Source organism: Symsagittifera roscoffensis, chromosome 7 (assembly GCF_963678635.1).
Source record: "Symsagittifera roscoffensis chromosome 7, txSymRosc1.1, whole genome shotgun sequence".
Taxonomy (NCBI): domain Eukaryota; kingdom Metazoa; phylum Xenacoelomorpha; order Acoela; family Convolutidae; genus Symsagittifera; species Symsagittifera roscoffensis.
In genome coordinates, this window is record NC_087068.1 from 19,853,933 (window position 1) to 19,880,628 (window position 26,696).

At 33.2% G+C, this 26,696-nt stretch overlaps 1 long non-coding RNA gene across 1 annotated transcript in view; it reads left to right on the forward strand.

Moving 5' to 3' along the window:
- The first annotated feature begins 3,385 nt into the window (after positions 1–3,385).
- The window catches only part of LOC134852184 (uncharacterized), a 63,935-nt gene continuing 40,624 nt past the window's right edge, over positions 3,386–26,696 (forward strand). The window contains exon 1 of the long non-coding RNA XR_010164284.1: positions 3,386–3,492. This is a non-coding gene — a long non-coding RNA (uncharacterized LOC134852184). The remainder of the gene's footprint in view (positions 3,493–26,696) is intronic.

Sequence of the window (26,696 nt, forward strand, 5' to 3'; positions counted from 1 at the left end):
GAGTTTTTCGTGAAAATCATTCCCCACACGCCATATAAAGTACAAAGTGATAATAGCAAATCATGAATGGCAAATAAAACGTCGGTCAACCAATTTGGAACGATTTCTAAGACGGATTAAATCTCCACTTACGCGTTTAATAGCGCGAAATACATCGCGCGTTAATTATCACAAATGGGCCAAAATGACAATTCTCAAACCCCCATTACATTACAAAAACTGATCATGGGTGAAATATTGTTTCAAGTTAAACTCCACGACAACAATACTTTTTGATTGATATAAAAAACGTCCGTCAAAAATGGCTAGTTGAGAAGTCGAATTTTGTCAGAAGAAAAAAGAACACCTTGAGCTCAAATATTCCGTTATGAAACTCGGAACAATAATAAAATTTCTGTTTATAAACTGACGGTATAAATAGTTTGTTGGCATAATAGTGATACTGTTGCTCAGATCAACTGAATATCCAGGTTGAGAAGTTTGAATTGCAAGTTTTAATTCAAATAAATGCCATTAACTTTAAAATCTTGAAGCCCTGTATCAGTGTTTTATGTTTTTAAGTTAATTGGTCAGTGTTACGATTAATTTTGCTTGGGTTGCACATTTCAATCCTGATTATCTTTATCATCGTAAAGCCAAAAGGAACAAAACTTCTCGCATAATGTTTCGACTGCCTTTTGGTCTATGGAGCGGTAATAACATAAAAAAATGAATGTACTAAAAACAAAATGATTATTTTTTCAATATATTTTTTTTTGTGAAAACTATCCACCTTACGCCATATAAAGTACAAAGTATTGGATTTCACTCCTAGTAACAAATCAATTACGGCAAATAAGCTTCCTTCAACCAATTAGGGCAAATAAGCTTCAGCCCCAAAACGGCCAAAATGGCAATTTTTAACCACCATAAGTTCAGGAAAAAAGATCACAGGTGAAATAGCAATACCTTTTTAAGTTTAAGGTAAGTATAACAATAGCTTTTGAATGATATAGCAAATTCTGTCAGAAATGGCTAGTTAAAAAGTCGAAATTTGTCGGAAGAAAAAGAAACCAACTCGAGCTTAAGCATTCGGTTATTTTTTAACGAAAATTGGAACAATATGTGTTAAAGAAGGAATACAGTTTTCAACTGCTGTTGAAAATGTCAATAGCTCATGGCAACGAATAGAAGAATATATGAAACAGAAAGACAAAATTCCTTCAATCCAACATTTTCATTTGTATTCCATAGGTACTTAGTTAACAAAAAAGCGTTTTGTAACGTTGAAACGTGTAATTTTTTTAGAATCAGAATTTGAACCGTTACAATTGAAGTATCGTAAGAAAGTTTTCTAAGCAAATAATTCCTGGCTCATGAACACTTGATTAGGATGTTTTAATTTTAAGCGTTCTAATTTTGTTTCATGGGAAATGGTTTAGTTCAATGTTACAAAAACGTTTTTGGTCCGACTTTATATGACGGAATTTTTTGCTCGGTGTGGTTTTTTGTTTTTCTTCTGACCAATTTAGTTTTTTTTAACTGCCATTTTTGAAAAAATTTTTCTTATCACCTGAAACATACTGTTGCCTTAAACTGAAGTTTCAAAAGATATTTCACTAGTTATCTTTTTTGTAGGTTCAAGAATTTCCATTCTGACCAAGCAAGCGCGATAAATAATGCGAGCCTTTAAGCGTAACCTGCAAACTAAAAATATCCAAATTTTTCTTATTTATACGTTAACGGTGTCAAAATATGTCAAGCTTATGCGTGAGGTGTGGGGGCGGTTAAAATTAAAATCAATTTTTGGAAATTTTAACAATCGGAACGTTCCAAACTTAGTCGGAACGTTCGAAATTTAGCCCTGATGCGAAGAGTCCTAAATTTATTTTCTTGTGAAATACTAAGCTATAAAAATAAACGATGTCGTTGAATTTTAAGTTTAATTAAGAGTCTTTTAAATAAAAAAAGACCTGAAAAATGCTCCGTATGCGTTGAATGTTTGATGCTGAAAAGTTGTCAGCACTGCTTATAGACTATATTCGCCTCAGATAGTTTTTTGTTTCATGCTTTCATGTATCCCTCATTTTCAGTTTTTTGTACCGTGGATATCTTGATTTGGTTATCAGAACAAGACTTGATTTTGACATGTAACAAGAAAAGTTGAAATCGAAAACTGTTTTGTGATCAAGTACATTGACGCAAGTAAAAAAATTAAGTAGTTATTTGAACGAGAAAGCAAAAACCAAAATCGATCTGGTCAGAATCAAGTTCATTATCACAATTACAATAAACTTGCTACTGGCATAACTAAGTTTTTCCACGTAAGCAACCATAATAACCAACCTTTAAAAAAACAGTAATATTGGCTAAGTAACAAACAGTTTTTCAAAAGTCGATGAGACCAATTGCCGGTTAAACAAAAAGCAAACAAGATGGCCGGCTAATCTGCAAGCGGCAAAAATTCAGACGAAGACTATCAGGGGTGGCTCTAGGATTTTTTCGAGTGGAGGGGCTTCGGGTGGATTTTCGAAAAGTTGTCGAAAGTTTTGCGGAACTTTTTAGGTCAACCAAATTGATTTTCCGAGCTCTTCTAAAGCACTAAAAACACTCTGTTTTGACAAAAATTTCTGCGCCACAGTCAAATTTTTGGAAAAAACAGGCCAAAACTTTTAAGACGGATTTAATCTCCGCTGAGGCGTTAATCGCGCAAAATATATCGCGCGTTAATTGTCACAATTTGGCCAAAATGGCAATCTTTAAACCACCATAACATTACGCACAAAATGATCACACGTGAAATATCTTTGTAAGTTAATGCCCAGGACAACAATACTTTCCTATTGATTTTTAAAATTATTCCGTTAAAAATGGCTAGTTAAAAAGTCGAATTTTGTCTGAAGAAAAAACCCACCCGAGCTTAAATTTCGTTACTTTCGTTAGGAAAGTCGGAAGAATAAACTCTTAATAACACATCCAACAACCAGACGACCTAGGTATAATATATATATATTTTCCTAAATTACGATTTTAACGCGTTTGAATCATAATTCTTTTAATTTCTGCATTTTCTTCCGTATATTTATTTGTCAAATTTTGATAATAGAAACCACCGACAAAACGCTGAAAAGGTTGTGACATCAGCAGTTTTGTTTAGTTTGATACAGCATCAGCTCGCTGCATGCGTCGGCTTGAAAACGAGTAGATGGAATGAAATATGTAAATCTTGAAAGCAAAAAAGTTTTGTCGATGATTCGCCTGGAAACAAATTGTCGCTTCCGCAGGGAAAAATTATTTTTGATGCTGTGATTTCCATAAAATTTTTAAAATTAAATTGAAGTTTAAGGCAAATGCAGCATAAAAATTTAACCGGATGAATCTGCGAGCTTTGAAAACCAACTTTATACATAGGAAACAAACTCATTAATTAAAGAAATTTCAATATTAGAAAGAACAACACTTAGAAAAAATCATTCTGTTCCTTGTTTTTGGTTCAACACTCAATCTTTACCGGTAAAATTGTCACGATTTTTTTATTCCGTTATTTTTGTTTTGCCTGTAAAATTGAAAAATAAAAAAATTTACTCGAATTTACTCGGAGTTTAATCGAAACGACGCATTTCTTTTCAATGCGTTCAAAAAATGTATTTCACTTGAAAACTTTATTGATCAAAAAACATTGGCATTGCTCTTTTGAGATTGTTTTGCTTGAAAATCAGTTTTCTAAATTTCTTTTATTAAAATTATTTTGCATATCTATCTAGATCACTTTTTTGAATTAAGAGATTCTTAATCTATTTTTTTATTTGTTAAATTAATCCCTTCTATAGTTTTTTTCTTTTTCCAAGATGAGTATCATTATTTTACAGATTATAGGTTTCATTTCGATTTTTCGTTTTACTTTCATTAGAAATGTACTGGCTCGTGGTATAAGGCATTATCTCTAGATCACACGCTGTGTCGTAAAACTGAAAAAGCTGATTTTCTCGTAGGAAAATAAATGTATGATAATAATGTCACGCAGATCTATTTGACTCAAGTTTGAAACTGAGCATACATCCAAAGCACTGCGTGCGTTCGTTAAAAAACTTTTATCCCAGCTCCAAAATGGACAAAAACGTTTCAACTTTCCAGGAGCGCAGAAGATTGTCAAGAAATCCTACGCATTGTCAAAATCGGAAATCATTTGCTGCAGGATAAGTTTATGCGAAGCTAAACTGTGTCTTTTGTGCATTGCAAGCGGATGATTCCGCAACAGACCGAAATCAGATTTGTCGCTGAATCCGCAACATTTCACTTATACTGTTTGCTGTTTTGGATTCCACAAACAAATACTTAAAACCATGTACCGCTCAAAATCGCTCTAGAAAAAGGCAAGTTGCGGATACAGCAACAGTATTTGCGGAATCTGGAATAACTTTGGAATCCACAAGCAAACAAAACGACGTATGTATAGTTAAAACGAGCTATTGCAGAATCCCCGACTGTAAGTGGAACCCGCAGTTTGTTTGCGTTTATCTATATATGTAGTACCGTTTTAGATTATACCCGTTTTTTACTAAGTGGTCACCAGCAAGTCCGATCTCAATTAGTATTTTGATCGAAACGATCGATCTCAATTCTTACTTCTAAAATCGACCTCAATTCCTGTCAAACACCCAATTTTGTCTTAATTGTTGTCAAACACCCTACTTCGATCTCAATACATTCGATTTCAATTTCTGTGTTTCTCCTCATCAAGCCAACGCACCTCTTTACTGCCGGAGATCTTAAAGGCAAGTCTGATCTAACTCAGAGACTATGTGCTCCATGACGCTATCCAGATAACAGCTACCTCCTAATTAAGTTTAAAATCAGACATGGAAACAAATCTTACCAGTAGCCATAATTATATTTAGACACAAAAACAGAAAAAATTACACTTTTGCCCATACGAAATCGCAAAAATTTCAAGTACGGAAAACCCAAATGGCACATTCAATTAGTGCATTGGCAAGCCCGCATACTCTTAGGCTGGAATCTCTATAATATATAGCAAAGAGCCAAGTTAATCAAGAAAACAAGAGCGTAAAAAGTAGTTTCGAACGCAACGACCATCATATCAAAACACAGTCAAGCCCATGCGTAAACTTTATGCTGACTCAAAACTACGAATTTTTAGAAAACAAATAAACGTTTTACGTCAACAAAACTGATATTTTCAAGCAGTAAGTTGATTTATGAAAAAAAGTTAACAAACTTTGAATACTTCAAATTTTTTTCCCGGCCTATATCTGTTCAAATAAACGTGTGACCGACCCAGTAAAGCCCAATTTCTACATGACTGAAGGAGTTATGTGTCCTTATTACCTATGCAAACATTTTATCCTTCACAGCTGATTTTTTCATGACTTTGAAAAATGATTTCAAAAAAAATTGGGGACAATGACAAAAAAACCACGTATCAAAAAATTGAATATATCAACTACCAAGTTTATTAATTGACCTGTTCTCAAAAGACTGTTTTGTGTTTGTTTACGTTTTTTTGTCATCGAAATATGTTAAAAATCAAAAATCAAAAATCACACAAAATAGGCCCAAATTGACCTCGTTTTCCCTACACTCCAAGTAATGAATTTTTCTATTCTTTTCGAAAAACCGACCCTACCATTTCTTCTTTAAAGGCAAAAAGCTACCTAAAGCAAACCCTGAAAATCAAACGTGTAGCCTTGTAAGAATGCAGAAAAAACGCGGAGCGAACTAAACCCAGAGCAAACAGCAAAAAAAACACCATGAAAATAATAGTTTAAGCTTAAAAAATTTTGTTTTGACATCAAAAAAGGTAGTTTTTTGGACATAGATCTCGTAAGTTTTCCATTAGAAACACTAGCAGTTTTTGAGCAAGATTGAACTATTTTATATGACGGGACAAAAATTTTCTAAGACCTTTATGAGGTTATACACTAATCTCAAAATTAAAATAAGTTTCAATGATGAAAAAATGTGTTTCGACAATAAAAATCGTTTTTCTTTACTATAGATCCCACGAGCAGGTCCTTCTATCCTATTTAGACCGATATCCGTCTAACTTGTCCAGTTTCAGAGATTTTTTCCGAAGTCATCAGTTTCATTTCGACATTCTGCGTTTGTCTTTTTTCGCCGCATCCAGTATTTAACTCATCAAACACATTAGCTAATTGTTATTAGCCAGTTTAAAAAGTCACTGAATCAATCTTATCAAAAAATTTGTTCGGTCAGTGTTACTTGTATGGTGTTTTTAAGACAGGGTGCCCGAGTGGTTAAGGCTTTGGACTAATACAATCTCCATGATTGGGTTCAAACTCCATCTCCATTGAATTGTTTTCGTTGAACTTAGTTTAGATTTTGATTTTTCCATCCTTAATTTTTCGGCAAATATAATATTTAAAATGACATTTGGTGTTATAAGTTGTTTTCTCCACAAAAAGGGTACCAGTATGATAGAGTTGTCACTTTAAAATAACCAATTCTATTGAGATTAGGCAATTAAGAGCTCTAAGTTCATTTAATAACTATGAGTTAGCCATTCTGAAACATTTTGCATCATATTTTCAACTAAATCTTTTGTTCGTTTTCCTCGCCGTTCTTTAAGGTGGATAATTTGAGAGAACGCCAAACTTTTAATGACGAATAACTGAAACCAAATATGGTTGTTAAGTCGTAAAGTAAGTTGATTCGAGGAAATTTCTTGACATAAACAATATAATTATTACAATTTTTAATCTAAAGTCTTTCTGACTCGACAAATTAGTTTTTAAATTATTTCATGCCTTACGCATGCGGGGCCTGTTTAAAATAATTGCTTTTTATGACCACACTATCATAGTAGTACCCAGGGTGTTCACTCGATATGCTTTCATCTAATCTCGAATGCTACCCTCATGATTTGGTTTCACACTCGACTCATCTCAAAAACTGCTCGACTCATCCCCAAAACTGGTTATGATCCCAAAAACTGCTTGCTGGTTTGTGTATCTCGAGTGCTAAAAGAGTGTCATCCATTAATTTATAAAAACAATGTCCTAAGATTTGTTCGTAGGATGACAATGGTTAAGTCCATTTTAATTCCGAATGGCTATAAAAAACAATTCCAGTTATAGCTTTCACTTATTCATATGTAAATTCAGTAATAATAAATATGTGGAATCTACTAATAAATTGCGGAATTCGCTTACCTTTGCGGATTCCAGTACAGGTTTTCCGGTTTCCACTTACATTTGCGGATTCGACTAACATTTTGCAGAATCCGCTTACAGTTGGGAAATTCAGAACAACTAGCTAAATTCACTTGTTGCTGAATCCGTCACTCAACAATTGTGGGGAAAAAATACGTCTCAAGTATTTGTACGCCGAATTCACAGAAAGTTTGTTAGTGTAATCGATTGACATTTTGGAATGGGTTTAAAGATTGTCTATGGAATCCAAGAACATGTAGACACAAAATTGTGCGCCTATCTAGTGCACAGTTTGGCATCGTAAAGAACAATTTGTACGACTTAATAACTTGTGTTCAACCTGAATTAAACAAAAGATTTTTCAATTTGAAACGAAACTCATTTTTTATTCAAAAACAAACAGAAAAAAAAATCAAATGGCGATGTGTAGATGGTAGTAGATACACTTATGACTCACTAGTTATGATTCTTGGGGTGTTCTGTCGAATAGTTTTAGCTTTTAGTGAGATTTAATTTTTAATTTTTTCTTCAAGGTTGTCAATCTCACGATGCCTCAATTCTCTTGCCACGATCTTCACAGCCTCATTTTTTGGTTATTTTATAAAATTGTTTAACTTTTTGGCTTCTTATATTGATTAGTGTATCTATTTTGTTTCTAAGTTCAAAATTTTTTAATGTTTAACTGTACTTTTTCGGATAAAGAAGCTCTGATAAAAATTCAAGAGAAGCTAACCGTTTTGAATTGAATTCTGTATTTAAATAAAAAAAGAATCAGCGTTCAAATCACTAGCCATCATCCTGGTCTAAGTAAATCAAACGCATATAGGGAATTTTTGGTTGTAAAACAGAATATTACCGAAAAAAAATTTTCCGAAAAATCTAAACGATTCTGCAATCAATCAAAAAACAGAATTATAGAAGTTCTTGCCTTTGAAGCTACTTAGTTTAATCCTTTGTCTAGACGTTTTCAAGACAAGAAGTATGCGAGTACTTTAAACTAGCAGACAATTTTTGTGCCGACTTTTTTTTCTTCTTTCGCAGACTTAGTAAGCCTTGAAATGGGTTTTGACGAGAAAATTAGTTAATCTATCATTGAAATTGATTTTATCTCTTTCAAAACAGTTTTCTTGATGTTACAATTAAAATGAGAAAAATTGATGAATCAAAAAATATAGTTCATATTATTCTTGGAAAATTTTTTAGAAGACTAAACCAAGTCTCTGACCAGAATCTGTTCAAATTGACGAAAGGGAAGGTAACTCAGAGCGCTTAGTACTGAAACTATACAGCCATCAAATTTGTTCTGAACTCTGATTCATTTATCAATCGTGCGGGTATGATTTTCCAAATTTTGACGAGACTTTTAAAAAGTGGTTTACGCGTTACGAGCTAAAAATGTATCGCATTGGAACCTGATCTAAACTATATTTTATGATTGGATAAATTAAATGTTTTACCAATGTAAAGTATTTAATATTAACCAATCATGATCCATCTAACTAACAACCCACTTATTTGTAAGTGCTGAAGTTACTTGTAATTTCAGCACCAGAGAGATTTGAATTTAACTTAGAAATTAGTTGGACTCTCCCGAGCACTTCAGCAGCCGCAATAAACCAGTATACCCTAGATCTATTGAGCCTAGCAGAGACTAGTTAAACAACCTGAGACTAGATAGTATAAGAGTAAGATTAGGATCGGTATTAGACTAAGAAGTTGCACGAATCTATCCGGCCGAAAATAAGATAGCGTGACGAGCAGACGGTGTACCCTATCCGAAATTACTCTATGAGTTATACACCCCAGTCCTAACTCATCTGGTGCGACCATAAGTCTCGAACAAGACCTTAATAGATTAGAATTAACCAAAATAGATTAGAAATTAGACAAAAACATTTACAAAATGTTATACGACAATAATTTAATCGAAATGTCTCTACGACTCAATAGATCAGAGCCAATATTCCGAACCATAACAGAACTACCCGGAATTGGAAGAAGACCTCGAACCAAAGACGACATACGACAAAGTAGAAACTTGCCGTATAGTTATATGATAGTTCGGCAAAAGCCAGAACAAACTTTTATATTTAGAATACTACTTGCAATGAATTTAGATTTCCATTTGCAAACATAAAACCTTGAAGTTACTCTTCAAAATCATTTCAGGCGCTAAACAAAATTATTAATATACAATAACGATTGATAAAAAGATCTAAGATCGTTTTCCTAAAACTCTGCAGTAATATACAATATGTTTGAAAAATATTTATTGAAAAATAAAAATAAAAATTAGTAGCATGACAATAAATGGTTAGTAATCATAAATCATCCTGTTGTTCCAGCTCCATCACCTAAAACACAACAGCAATCATCAACTCACTAATATCATAAAACACTAATCTTTCCTTTACACAAATTTAAAACTTTATTAAAACTTAAAGTCACTTAATTTTTAAAACCAGATCATCAAGGCTTATCCTTGGATCTTAAATCATTTTCTACTTAATTAAATTTTAAATTTGATCATCAAGGCTTATCCTTGGATCAAACAGAACAACTTTGTTCTCCCCCACCCACTTAATTAGTGTCTAACGACCTCAAACGTCGATTCACTACCCAACCCTTTCTAAAAACCCAGGACTAATAGAAATTTTTAAAACAAAACTAATCATTCAAATTAGGATAAACAGTGAAGAACTTCGGTTATTCATCCTTCACTTGACCCCCCCTCTTAACAGGCCCAAGATAAATCTTAGACTTAGTAAGTTTAAAATAGTATCTAACGAACTACTCGCGTTCTAATTATACCTGAACCTTGTGGATCGATTTACTATTCTCCAACCCTTGAACACAATCACTACCCCTAAGTAAGATTAAGTAAGTTAACACCTTAGCTTATACTAGTCACAAGAAAGTAAAAATCATTCTTCGGAATCGATATACTTTTCTCTCCAACCCTGAACAAATAGACCCAGGTTAAGCTAACCAAAAAATCGTAAGAACTAACAGTTTAAGAAAATAGAAATCATTTAACAACCTTTGCATCCGTCATTCTAAACCTTATGTCATTTAAAAACCTAGGAAATAAACAAACAATCATTTTACACAATTGTGAAATAGATAACAAAAAATACGACCTTGTAATCACACCTCATACACAAACAGTTGGATACATTCGCACAAAACGACAAACACTAAAAAGAAAAATAATAACTAAACAAAGACAAATAACACGAAAAAGATTTTCAAAAAATCGAAACGCATTTTCAGAATCAGAAACCAACAGTTTAGACGAACTTTACAAATTAAAAGAATCAATAGATAAAAATTACCCACAACACGATCAATTATATTTTTCTGACTCAGAAACAACTTCAAATTCATCACAAAGAGGAAAAAGAAGAATAAAAAAGCAGTACAAACACAAACCAGTACATCTATACAATTGGAATCAACCAATTCGACACATTAATAATTACATATTAACAGTCATCGAACGAAAAAATGAGTTCAACACACACCCCAGGTGACGAAACTCCAGATGACGATGAAATCTTTCCTTTTATAGTAGACGCAGATACTGATAGAGGACAAAACATATTTTGTCAAAATTTACTCGTAAATTTATTTGAACCCGGAATCAGTCCATGTAAAACAGAGTTCCCCGATGTAAAAATCAAAAGACAAATCATAGATCACTATCTAAAAGATATATGCAACATAACACAACAGTATGGAATCTACTCCATAGAATTCACTTCCCCAAACCATAATAATAGAACATATACTATTCAAACAGACGATCTTGATTTAGAATTTTCAAAAGTTTTTTCAGAATATATAAAAAGCATCCAATACCATAACTCACAAAGAGCAAACTCCATTTTCACTAATGAAGTTTTCGCAATAATATATAGTTATATTTCGATATTAGAAAACGAAATCCCATTAACAAATGTCTCACCGACAGAAACATCTAAACATTTGAAAGTACGACATGAAATTACACTACTCTCTAGTTATTTAAACATCATTAAAGAAAATTTCACGAAAGATGACGTTTCACAACATACCAAACACGATCTACAAAAAATTTTAGCATGGTTCATAATAGATTATTTCACACACAATATTGATTTAATTGCACAAGCAAGAAAAAATTTTAGACCCCAAAATTCGAACGATGATACCGCTATCACAGAACAATCAGATTATGTTTGGGACCCCGAATGGTCTCATCCCGCATTTATAAGCTTTCCACAATCAATCTCAAGTCAAGCAATAGGTACAATATCTTACATAAGAGATTATGTAAGAGTAATACCATTAACAATTGATGCAACACCATTAAACTATAATACATTTTTACCCGATACACAAAATAATAGTTTAAACTCTACAGTCATACACAACGAAAACCTCAATGGAACTAGGAATCTTACTCAACAAGATATCCAGACACCATCACACTTCATAAATGAAGAAATTGTACACACAACAACTACACAACAAAGTATTTCACCAATACGCCCAAATTTAACAACACCAAGAAATACAAATCCTTCACAAACACAGGTAACCTTACAATCAACCGTTAAACCTTCGGTTGCCCCTAAATATTCACATATGGATTACCAAACATACAGACCCATGACAATACCATCAAAAACACGCAAAACATTCACTAGAAACAACTTTGCAGACCATAATTATAATTATACACATCCATCAAAAACAAATTATCAACCACAAAGGAATTTTAATCAATATACAAAACCTCGAAACTGGGATAACCCAACGGCCCAATATAATTCCAAAAATTTTCAATCAAACCCTCCACAGGATCGCAGTGAAAATTACCCATTTTTTCAACAAAATAAAAATAAAAAACAAACATCTTATCAAATGGATTATTTATCCTCAGATGACGATTTCTTACAACCAGATATATTTGCACCAAATACTCAAGAATATCGTAGACAAGGAATACAGAAAACACGTACAAATTATAGGAATTTTTCTCCACAACCGATAGATGCACAACATCAACAACCAATTCAACAACAAAATCCAATTAATACACAATCTTTTCAACCAATTCAACAACAAAATCCAATGACTGCACACTCGTATCAAGCATCACAAATGCAAAATGAAATACCACTCCCATATTATCTTCAACAACATGAAATAACAAGAAACCAACTTTCAAATTTTTCTCAAATGCCAAATGCAGCAGAATCATTACAAATGACAATGAATCCATACCTAATGGGTGGATCATCAATAACATCAAACAAACCCTTAATGGTTTTCACAGGAACAGACCCTGAATACTCCGTAGAAGATTACTTAAATGCAGTAACAGCAAATTTGATTCTAAATATAGGACCTGAACCAATTAATACGCCACTACATCAAAACTGGATACATCGACGCACAGCGTTGATACAAACAACCTTAGATGGCGCAGCCCAAAAATGGTTTTCAGTACTACCTCTAGAAATAAAATCAAACTGGAAAAGGTTTACACAGGAATTTTCAAAAATGTTTGACTCTGAAAGAAACAAACAACAACAAAGAGTTTTATGTAATGAAATTCGCAGATTACCAAACGAAACCATCAAGCAAATAGCAGTACGAATCGAAACACTAGTTCGAAAAGCATATTCACTAAATACACATGCCTATAAAAACACAAAGATGACAGAAATCTTAATGATGACCTTAACACCACAATTACGGAAAATAGCAATAAAAAAGAGAGCATCCCATCCTTCTTCAATTCGAGAACCCGATTTAGATTTTCGAAAACTAGTAGACAAACTAGAACAAGCAGAAATCACGATGAAACTAGAAGAAACGGAAAATCTGAAATTACAATACGTTAACAGAATTGAAACGACTCCCACTAATATTAATAATATACAGGAATCAGAAACAGACCTCGTTGAAAAAATCACTGAAATACTCAATATTTACGAAAAGAACCCGAACTTTAAAGGCAAACCATCTTTCAAAAAATGGTGTAATTATTGCCGACGATACGGACATAGTATTTCCGAATGTAAACAAAAGCAGCAAGATAGTCAAAATAAACCTCAAAAATACAAAGAACCAAATAAATCATTCTATCAATACATGAAAAAAGATCAAAATTTACCGAACAAAACAGTTCACAGCAACAACAGTTCAGGAAAACCACTCCCGAACAATACAAATTATACAAGAAATCAATCCCCATATAACTCAAGTTATAGAGGAAGATCACCAGAACGAAGAAACACGTATAATTCATCACAAAATCACTACAATAGACCAAATAGTAGAAATAACTACTCCAGATCAAATTCAAATACACAACGATTTGTTTCTAGATCTAATTCCCAATCAAGAAATAACTACTATCCAAACAACCAATCACGAAATTCATCATACAATAGGAATAGAAACTACTCCTATAATAGAAATAGAAGTTATTCAAACAATCGAAATCAGAATTACCCGAACAATCGATCAAGGAATAACTCATATAATAGATCGAACTATAACAGACCAAACAATAATTACCAAAACAGATCGCGAAATAATTCACAAAATCGACACCCAAGTTATAATAATCGTTATAGAAATTATTCCCAATCACCACACCGGAATAATAATAACTATAATAACTCTAATAATCGTCATAGAAGCAGTACACCTAAACATCAAAGACAAATCAATCAAGTACAAGCTAATCCAGAAACAACATCAGACCCCCCAGGTATTGATAACACAGTAACTGATACGTTACAACTCAATCAAATAAACTGTACATCATCAGATTCAGAAAGTGATACTGAAAACACTCTTTCTATCAATATGATAAAAGTCGAAAATGACTATGAATCTGTCATATATGAACAACCCTTTCCATCACACATATATGAAAATCAATCAGAATTTCTTCAAAATTATTACACTACACCCATAAATTCCACACCAACGACGCAAGAAACAAATGAGATTAACACTACAGATCAAACCAATAAAAACACCAAAACAAAATGCTTGAATACAAACCACATTTATCAAAATATACAAAAAGAACAACCCAAAGAAAAAATTTGGACAATACCATTTCTCTTAGAAAGCCCAAGAAATAAAGAATTTCAACCACCAGACCTTGAAATAGATTTTTTAATTGATTCAGGAGCAGAATCAAACATAATAAACATTCCCACATGGAATGAAATAAAAACTTTACACCCAAAGCTAACACCTCTTGAAACCTCCAGTAAGTTAGCAACAGCACAAGGATCAACATTGATAAACTACGGAAAAATCCAATTATTTCTCCTCCCTACCAGAACAATGGAGCAAAGTAAAATTCTAAACAAGCCATTTAAACAAATATTCCATATCACTGATATTAAATATAATATCATTGGAATACCATTTATTTCGAAGTATATACCAACAATTAACATCCTAAATAGTAAAATATTAATCAAAGATAAATATACAAAAACAAAAGAAACATCCCTAACATTTTTTCAAAGATTAAACAAACAACCACCATTCTTTTCAAAATTTTATCCAATATATAACCAACAAAGAAAACACCTGAAACCACTATCAGGAAACATCTATAATTTTTCAATCAAACAAGTTCACCAATATGATAAAGAACAAAACAAACAAAAATTTTATATGTCAGATTTTGAATTCAAACCTATTCATAAATTTTTCAAAATCACAATCTCATCAATAAAATATTTGAAAAATTCGAATTCAGATATTATTTCCTTACATGTTTATAACAACACACCTTACCAAGTAACATTACCTTTAGGACTTTTAGGATATTGTGAAACCAACGCTACAATATCACCAATACACGAAAAAGCCTATCGCGTAAATAATATACTCCAATTACTAGATATTTGCCAATCTACAATTCTTAATGAAGAATTATCTATAAATAATATAATAAGTAACGAAAACAGAAATACGGATTATTTCACAAAAACTCCATATTTCAAACCTACATTCAACATCAGTAACTACACAGAGAAACAACAAAAATTTTTAACAATGTTTAATTTCCAACATTCACAAATAACACAAGACGAATTCGAAAAATTAGCCAAACAGCTAATTAAATATTCATCAGTCTATGCAACATCAAAATTCGATGTTGGCAAAATCAGTTCATCACTACATCTCCCATTAAAACCAGACGCAGTTTTCAAAAAACAGAGAGCAAGTAAAGTACCAATTCACTTACATGATAAAGTAAACAGATTACTCGATATTTTAGAACAATATAACATTATATCACCAGTTAATAAAGAAGAACAACCAAAAGGCAACACATTCATCAACCCCGTTATCATTCTAGCTAAAGGAGAATCATTAAAAATCGTTCTCGATGCTAGATACCTCAATTCACTTATAGACGAATCAAAATGTAATTGGCCCATTGAACCAATACAAGTTATTTTAACAAAAATAAACGGCAAATACTTTACAACCGCCGATATGAATAGTGCATACAATCAAATGCCACTAGATGAACAATCACGACGTTTAACACAATTTGTTATCGGAAACCAACAATATGAATTTAACCGCTTATTCTATGGAATATCCATAGGACCAGCAGCATTTTCAGCTTTTATGAGCAAAATTTTTAGACCACTAATACTCAAGAAAAACGCAATCACCTATTTAGACGATGTTTTTATGCAATCACAAACAAAAGACGAAATGTTCAAAGTTTTAGAAAAATATCATCAAATACTTCAGAACGAAAATCTGAAGGCCGCCCCGGATAAATCACACTTCTTTTTGACAAGAGTTAAATTCTTAGGACATAACATAGAAAGAAAAACAATAACTCCACTGAAATCACGCATTGACGCTATTCAAAAACTTCAACCACCAACAAATAAAAAGAAAATCCAAGAATTCCTTGGAATGTTAAACTTTTTAAGTAAATATGTTTATAAAATGCAATTATATCTACGACCATTTTACAACATCCTTAGACAACAAAATAATTTTGAATGGAATACAGAACATCAAGCACGATTCGAAGAAATAAAGAAACTTTTAACCGAACAAATTTCAAATACAATCCCAGACCCTGATCAACCATTTTATGCAATGTGCGATGCTTCGAACTTTGGCATCGGCGCAGCACTATTACAATCACATAATGGTACAAATAAAATGAACCTGATATCAGCAAATTCCCGATTATTCACTCAAGCAGAGCTACGACTCTCAACTCTAATGAGAGAATGTACAGCCATAATATATACACTGACAGAATATGAATTTCTGATACTTGGATCAAAACATCCAACAGTTTTATTCACAGACCACAAACCCATCATTTTTCTTTTCACACAGAAATCTAACCCAAACCACCGAGTTTACAGATTTCAACTAATTCTAATGAAATTTCCAAACTTACATATAGTTTGGACTGCAGGAAAAAATCTTGCATTACCAGACACCTTAAGTCGAAATACACCACCTGAATTACTTACACGAAAAACAACAGTTGAAATACCCAAGAACATAAAATTCTACCTTGCAGAAAACGAAACATCACCCCGATTGGAATGCAAATATGCAGTAAAAACTGATATTGAACAATCACAAATAAATAATTTACAACATTTCCCACTTTATTTAGATTGTCAAAATAATCATTATGAAGTTGACCTACTTGGAACATCAACTTTCAAACCAATCCCATATTCTCAATGGATAAAAAATAACACCCAACAGAAACGAACAAAACAACACCTACCTAAAAAAGACCATTTTCCACTAATTGAAAAAGAAGATTTAACTGATAAAATAAATTTATCAGGACCACAAACAAATGATTCAAAATACACAATAAATCAAGTTTTTGACCTCCATGACCCACTTGATACAATACCCTTATCTAAATTAGAAATCGAAAACATTTTTCTCCCCCCAACAGAAACAATTACAATTTCAACACTGAAACAATATCAAAACCTTGACCCAGTAATTAGACAACTGAAATCATGGCACAAATATAAAACTAAACCTATCAAAGCAGATTCAACCATTCTAGGAAACAAAACACTCCTCCGATACTTTCGCAAATTTAACAACACAACAATTAACGAAAATACAGACCTTTTAGAGTATAACCTGAATGAATCTACAGTTCCATGTCTCCCTATAAGTATGATTCTTATAGCTTTTAATATTTCACATACACAAAATATTAAAGGACACTCTGGATCAGAAAAAACATATTCAAATTTCATACAAAATTTTTACTTCCCAAATGCACCAATCTGGATAAAAGTACTATGCAATGACTGTATAGTATGTCAACTAAATAAACCTTACCCAAATCAAAAACAAATAGCACAAAAACAAGATTTTAAAGGACAGAGTTTATACTTTAATCATCGTATCTCATTTGATACTAAAGGACCAATTTCACCCTCATCAGAAGGAAACTCGTACATTATGGTAATTGTTGACGCATTTACACATTATGTAGCACTTAACCCAGTACCACATTGTAACGCTTATTACGCTTACACAACACTCTATGAACACTGGATAGCAAAATTTGGACTACCAGAAATTTTAGTCACAGACAATGGTACAGAATTCATAAATAATGAAATAATAACACTATGTCATTTATACAACATTAAACACAAACCACGTACATCTCATGCACCTTGGACAAACGGCTTAGTCGAAGGTATGAACCGTTCACTACAAGAATATCTTAGATGTATCATCAACGGAAATGATACAAAATATACCGAATGGTCAGCAGATGTAAAATTATTTCCCTTAGCATATAATTCACAAATCACGACAACTTTAGGAATGTCACCATACGAAATGGTTTTTAACCAAAAGCCACGCAAACCAATAATGTTTACAGCAAATTCTCATAAAAACGCACAAGGTTATTGTCAACCAAATAAAGACTCAATTTGTTATAACCTCCCATTACATACTCACGATGAAGATCATTTTCATCACCCACAAATTCTTAAACTAGCCTCCGGTACACACACCGAATGGATTTTAAATAGAGATAAGAAACACAATGAAATTTACCAAAAAATAACAAAAAAGTTATTACAAAGACAAAACATAAATGACCAAATCAATTCACGTTTTACACCAGCCTCCGATTTAAAAATTGGAACATTTGTTTTAATACCCAATTTTAATACTCAAAAAGGAATTTCTAAAAAATTACAACCCCTCCGAAAAGGACCCTACCAAATAATTGCAAAACCCACTGATGTCACATATAAAATTACCGACTCAGACAAAAAAGAAATCGTTCAACATCGAAACAACCTATTACCTTATTACCCAAAAGAATACGCACTCCGCGAATTAACTCAATTATATTCTTTCACAGGATTAAAAATCATTCAAAATGAACCACATCTGAAAAACACAGAACAAAATGATAACCCCACCGAAAATCAAAACGCGAAACCAACCGCCACCAAAAACAATACGCAAAACCATAAAGAACCTCCAAAACCAAGAAAAAATAGAAAAATGACAGAACAAATAATACCCCAAGAAGAAATAGACAAATCAGAACATAGAAAAGCAACAAGACTCCGAAATCAACCACGTAAAAACTACAAAATGTTCATCCCCCAATCTAAAATATTAAAGAAAGTAGAATTTAAAAAGTAATTTTAAGATTTTATACTTCACAATCTTGAAACCTCCGTAACATTTTTCATTTCAATTTTTCAAAATAACATGCTCACAAGTACGCAATAATTCTAGTTCAAAATAGACCAATAGGATTCATCCAATCCGCCACTTTCTCTAACTCAAACTAAGATCAATTAGACGAATAATCTAGAACTCCAGGCACATCTCTAACTATAACTTTACAACCTCCAGGTCAAAAATAAGCAAACCACTCCAACTTGACAACTAAAATAAATATCACCATAATACCGTACCCCTCCCTTATCTAATAACCCAAAGATCAACAATATTTCCCCAACTCAGACCACGAATACCCCCAAAACAAATTTGATAACTTAGCCTAAAGTAACAAAATGAAGATTTTAATTAGCCTAAAGTATAAAAATCTCACCATACCCCGGATCATTTGACAAACAAAAATAAAGAAAAAGACGACCTCCCAGTCACCATGAAAATTGCCCCCAACAATTTATTACAAAACTCAACCCACTTGTCAAAAAACTAATAAATAATTCGACCACACTAGAAAATCGCCTCAAACAGCAAAAAATATTCGACCAAGAGATCATTTCTTAAATGCTTTTCTCTCAAACAGTTGCTCAAATATTTATAAATTTTAAACATTTTTTTTCAATACTTGAAGCCTTTATAATATTTCTTTTTGATATACTTGAATCTTTTCTAATAATCCTAATCATTTTTTGTAACATTTTTTAAATTTTCTACACTATACTCGAACTATTCCTCCAACTTTCCAAAACCCTTGAATATATCCACAGGTACGATTTTCACAACTTGTCTAAATGATACGAACAATTTTCAGTAGAACTGATATTTTTTTACTGTTTGTAATTTTCATAACATTTTTATCATCCCTCATTTTGACCATATGTAAATGTATAAAGAAAGCAATCATCACATTTGCCCTAGCAACAATTTTTCTAATTATTTTTTTGGAAGAATATTATAATAAACATAAACCTTCCCACTAAAGTAAAAATTCAAAAATCCATCAAAAATTGCTACCCAACAGTCACAGAATCAGTCTTCACCGACATCATCCCAAGATAATCCAACACCACCTTCAACTACTCAAAATCCTCAAACATCTACACGAATTTCTTTTCAAGACAATCCATACACTTTTGAAGAACGGCACGCTCGTTTATCTGAACCACTAGAACCAGTTCAACGACAAGCATCCCTAAGTGAACCAACATACAATCTTTACCCAACACTACCACAAGAACTAAGTAGAATACGAAACCTTAGTCAAAACCAAAACACAACAGAAATAAATAGACAAATTATACATCCTCGACGAAATAGAAATTTTCAAACTCCCCGAGTTCATTTTGATATACCTCAATCCCCACCACAAACCACTCCAGAAAACACCACTGGTATCACACCAGAAACTCCTACACTTTTTTCACAACGAAGCACTTCAAGTCTACCCTCAGACTACTTAGGTTCAACACCAACATCTGAACAAATACGTGAAAATCCTTTTAACCCCCCAAACCAAACATCACGATTTCCATATTGGACTACACATTCATTTACACAAGGTGAACCAAATTTAGTCAATGACCCCATAGATATTTCTACGGATACAACAACATCCTCATCACTACCAGAAACATTATCACTACCATCAACACCATCAATAAGCCAATTTTCACCACTACCCTTTAACTTAAATTTTCCAAATAATCTCGACGCCAGATATCGAGAACAATCATCAATAAATATTCCTTTAAGATTAGACTGGAATACATTCACAGCACCTCCACCATTATTTGGACAACATCAAGAAAGTAACCGCCTTCATAACTGGGCACTTAATAGATTACAATATCGCCAAGATATTCATAACGATATCCGTGATCACAATATTCAAATACTCCAACAAAACAGTTTACAATTAAAATTTGAAATCACAGTTAAGTTAAATAACATTACCCAACATCCATACCCATTAAATCCACCTAACATAACAGCTCAATCACTACCACCACCGTTTATTACTACTGAAGTAATATATAAATACGACAGATACACCAAAAACACAATTGGTTACATTACATTTTATAATCCATACTCAGGATTATCATACACATGTATATTCTAAAATTATTAATTTTTCTCCAACTCCCTTTTCTAGTAACCTCAAATCAAAACATAAACCCTTCCCCTCGTACAGGACCACAAGATTTATTAGTAACACATTACGATTGCGAAGAAAATGAACAAAAAACACTACACAAATATGCAATAAATCAAGTATCACAATGTGAAACAGAACCACAAGCTATAGAAACCACAGATATAATAGCAACACTCTATTCCAAAGCCCGAGCAACAACAGTTACAGGTTATAAATTCACAGCGACATTTTCCGAAAAGAAAGTACATTGTTCACAAGTCTCGAACGGAAACAAAAACCGACTTGACCATGAATCATTCTATCAAAGTAATATAGAACGTCTTTTACATCTCAATCCCGACGATTGTAAAAATGAATTACTTAGACTAAACATCACACAAAATAAAAACTCCCAAAGAAAATTAGTCAATTTTCAAGTTTTTTCAGACTCTGTACATCAATCACAACTTGAAAGACACCAAGGACATATAAAACTAGACGAAAAATACCCGTATAACGGCGCACACGGACGATTAACCTATGACCTACATGATAAACATTGGATACCACACATTGGTATAAATAACCCATCAAACTGCAAAGCAGACACGAAAAATAAAGGATACCAAGAAATAATGTTTTTCGATTGGAAAATACAACTCGAAAAAATACAACTCACACGAGATTTATCTGATAATACAATGATCTATCAAGGAATCCGACTACCTTGTAAAAATGATCAAGGATATTGCGACCCTACAACGAGAACACAAGCAACAATTGTTTGGTTCCCCGAAGATACATGTACAACATTTCAAGTAGCAAAAATACACGCTCGTATGATAAAATTTCACGAAAAATATTTTATACAATCAATTCCATATGAACAAGTCCATTCATCACGCAAACTAAGTTCCGATTTTAGAAACATAGACAATATAGAAAATAAATTGACACGATTTCAAATATATCAAGAAACAGAACTTGCATGTAAATACAGGAATCCACTTCACAGAACACAATACTCTGAAATATTAGTTGAATACGAAAAAGGATTCGACATGACCACTGGAAAAGTAAAAATCGACCCATATGCCACAGGTCATCCTCTAAACGAAGGAACATCCTATATACCAGTTAATTTTGAAAAAAGTAACGGACAACCTGGTGGACATCTAAAACCTTATGACACCAGAAGCACACGCTTACAAGAATTATCACTAATGAATACTACATATTTCGGTAATATCCACTATGATATTCATTTGGATATGAAACTAGACTATACAATTAGCCGCATTTTTCAAGAAATGTCACTCTCCGAATTAGAAACACTACACCAACTATGCGAATTAGAACGAACACAAATATTACAATCACTTGCACTAGCAGTATTAAAAATACCCTACGCAGGATACTTATTATCAGGAAATAGATCAAATTTTTTAGACTATGAAGGAAACATCTTATGGTTTTATACTTGTACCAAAAAAGTATCACCACTATACGTTTTTGAAGATAAACGATGTTATAAAAGAATCCCTATCTTTTATAAGAATAAAGTACATTTCGTGGATACACTTTCACGAAGAACCTATTTCTGGGATACCGCAGTCCCATGTGGATCAGAAAACAGCCACAATGTAGTACAACTAAACCCTGATGAAAATAAATATTATCTTCTCACTCCATATCCCACATTAATGCAATCACTCAAAAAATTTTCACCAGAAAGCATTCGCGCTATCGCTCGAAACCCAAATATAGACTTACAATCAATAGGAATATACTCAAAATCAGATATTCAACATCACATTAGAACACAACAATTCCAAGAATTATTAACACAAATGGACACAATACAAAGACAATCAATTGACCAAAACTTACGCAAACTTGCAGAAACCGCAGGTTTTGCCGATATCTACACACAAGACTATAGCGGATATTTTAAAGACATTAAAGATTATATATATCTAAACGGCGAAAAATGCCGTCCCCAAGATATATCACCAATTAACATTTTTAGCTTTGTTACACTCAAAAATGAGATCCTAGATTTTCTAGGATGGCCCTACTACATCTTAGAAAAATTGACTATTTTATACGCAATGTTTAACTTTATTGGATTTCTTTTCTCACTCTTAAAAGGAATCTACAATACATGTGCTATACACACACAAGTAAACAGACAAGCAAGCGTAGCACGCATACTCTTTGCAGGATTTTTTGGAACTTTTTTCCACATCTATAAACAAAATTCTTTTAGACGCACAAATAAAAGAATATAACACAAAAATAACAACACGACAAAATACATACGACGAAGAACATAACAATGTCGACACACAGCCAACGGCACCACAACTACCACCCCTACCAAATAATCATCCACTATCCCTAGTCCCACGAAATTTTCGAAATTTAGCAATCACACATAATCCAAATTTTCGACTCAATACATCACAAAGTCCCGTCCAACATATAATGACACACCAGTCACAAGATGATAATACTTATGAACAAATTATTGAACAACCCCATACCACCGCTTTTCAGTCTCAAAATAATAATTTTTTTAGCCCACGATGAGCCGCCAACTTGGATCACTACACCGATCAAATTCCCATCCAACCAATCTTACCTCTTCAATCCCAATCATACCACTTTTTGCTTTTCCGCCACCCGATTTTCCATCTAGCAATGTAACATCAGGCATGAATTCCGACACTAACTCACATATTTCAGTTTTATACTCCATCTCGCAGCTAAATAACCCGAATATTGAAACCCCCGATGAATTTGCCGACTCAGAACCATCCCCATCCAATAATTTTCATAACCCTTCTAATTTTTCTCAACCTCCTTTTCAACCCATATTGTCAAATAACCCTGACCCAATCACTCCGACACCCTCTTATGCTTCCCAAGTTACCCCAACCTACTCCTCATACCAATCTGACCAATCATCTCATTCTCCAGACACCCCCCGAATCTCCCCAGAGCTAGATAATTCCATTACCCTCCAACAGCAACCCTAGTACCTTAACACCCCGACCATAAACCAAATCTCCTCCACTCCAAATTCATCAAATCCCCCTACACCCTCTTCAAATTATACTGAATCATTAACACCATCATCCACATCCACTATATCTTCCCTAAACACTAATAGAGCTTACCGCACTTTTAAAAGAAAATTCCCCAACCATCCTTTCCCAGCAAAACCAGGAACAGCCCGTGAATACATCAACCACCCCCAGCATACTAACACTAAAGAATTTTTAGCTATCACCTTACCCTCGTTTCCACAATACACTTTAAACACCCCTCACGACGCTAACGAAACACGCAACTTTGTAGATGAATACGTTTTAATGCCCACTCTCTCTTGGACCTCATACTATCATTTCACTAACCCTCTTTGCTTACCCTTATCCAGTACTTCCATCGATATAGAACGAAACAAGGACATGCTATATCAACTCACTACACCACTAACCGCTAGACAGTTTACTTACGTTGGATATAAAAAATCACTAAAAATACACACTGCACCTAGAGCTAATGAATATACACTAGAATACTACGATCACAACATCATTAGAGCTAACCAAGATCAATTCTTAGACGACGATCGCTTCGCTAATCCACAAATCACCGAGAAATTTTTCATCAAGACACCATATATATTTACACTAAACATCTTCGACCGCAAGTTTGATCACATTATTTCAGAAGCACTAACAGACACACAAGCATACGAAAGTTTTAAAGAACGCTTCCAAATATTTTCACTAACCTTTCATTTCCTTGCACCACACGAAAGAGATTTACACTGCTCACACGATATTATGTTGCGCACTAAACAAACACATACATACAGTTACTATCGTTTCATCCAAAATCACTTTGACCTCCACACACCCTCTAGACAACCACACCATCGTTTCCAATTCATCAATTCAAAATACACTTCACCGTATTTCCTAAATTTCACATATTGTATTAAAGACACTAACCTCCATGGTATTCTTCGTAATTATGACCCCATAACCCAAATGTACATTTTCTGCCCCATCACCAAGACCTTCAACGCCGAAGAATCCCGACCCTTCCTTATCCCGCACGAGTTCCTACAACCTATAGAAATCCCAATTTTAGAATTCATCCACAACACTAAATTTAACCACAAATTATATAACTTAATCCAAAACACACCTTATGAGTTTGCAGTAGGCACTGAAGAACTAACCACTATTAAGGCACTTCAATTGCTTTGGCCACTGCTTCAAACTAAAAATATCATCCGCATCTTAGCTAAACTACTAACAACTTCAGAACTAATTCACGATATCTTCCCCCACGGTTTTTTCCCCGACGACTAACAGGTAAGTATGAATTAAATGAATATAACTAACTAATTGAAATATTAAAAAACTCACCATTCTTTATTCATGTTTTCATTAGATTTTTAGCTTTCATCCCACAATCACCTACAAAAACCACAAAAGAAACAATAAAAATCACAATCTTCATCAAACAATTTTAAAATTCTATTAATCTCCTACACTTATAAATTTCTAAATTTAATATCAATGCAATAAATTCATCTATAATCTTTTCCCCCAAAGCAGTAAATCTAATTATGATGAAAATTTGTATCTTAAAATTCCCCCATAACTAGCAGTAAATTTCCAAATTCTATGCAGTAAATTAATAAAATGCAATTGCAGTACTAACCTTTTGATATTTTCTTTCATTCGCACAGAAATTCTATCCACACTCGCACAGCTCGCCCACGAAGAATTGTTTAAAATAATGAATTTCAGTTTTAAGTTTTCACACTCAACAACTCTAACATACAATAACATGTTTCAAACTTTCCTTTAACCCGGTTGGAAAGGAATCATATACTAAACAAAACTAACCAACGCAGCTTACTAAATACCACAAATCATAGAATAACAGCATGACTTAGAAAAGGAAACCAACGGTACCCAAACCGGATTAACCCAGTTTAAAACTGGATAATTTATTCTTTTGAAGACTATTACAAAGTCTTAGAAAGAAATAATAAAACACAAAAAAGTCGAAAGACAAACCCATACCACAAACAATTTGCTTTTTGGAAAAAGTACATAACCAACAAGACATAAGTAAAACCACAACAAACCCAACATAAAACGTTGTCACATAACAGGACCCCTCACAAACACCGCATGAAATCATACTCCCACTCCTGGCCTAACCCACCAGGAAAGGACGTCCTGAGCATGCTCTATAGCCGGCCTAACCCACCGCGCTACATCCACGCTTTGTGACCACACCTTTATTTTTAATAAGAGCTACTCAAGGGTGAGTAACTCTTCAAAATAACCGAACTAAAACAAAAAGCTTTTGTGAAAACAACTAACTAAAATCATTATTAAAAAATATTAAACTAATAAAAGTTTTATAAAATGTAAAATCACATGATGCAATATATAGATCAGAATACAACACCAAGGACGAACATCAAAAGACAAGACGACCTCACTACACTCGAGAGAGAATGACCAACTACAATCGATATGCCGCTCAAAATCACAACTCAAAGGATTTAGAGTACGACTTGACTT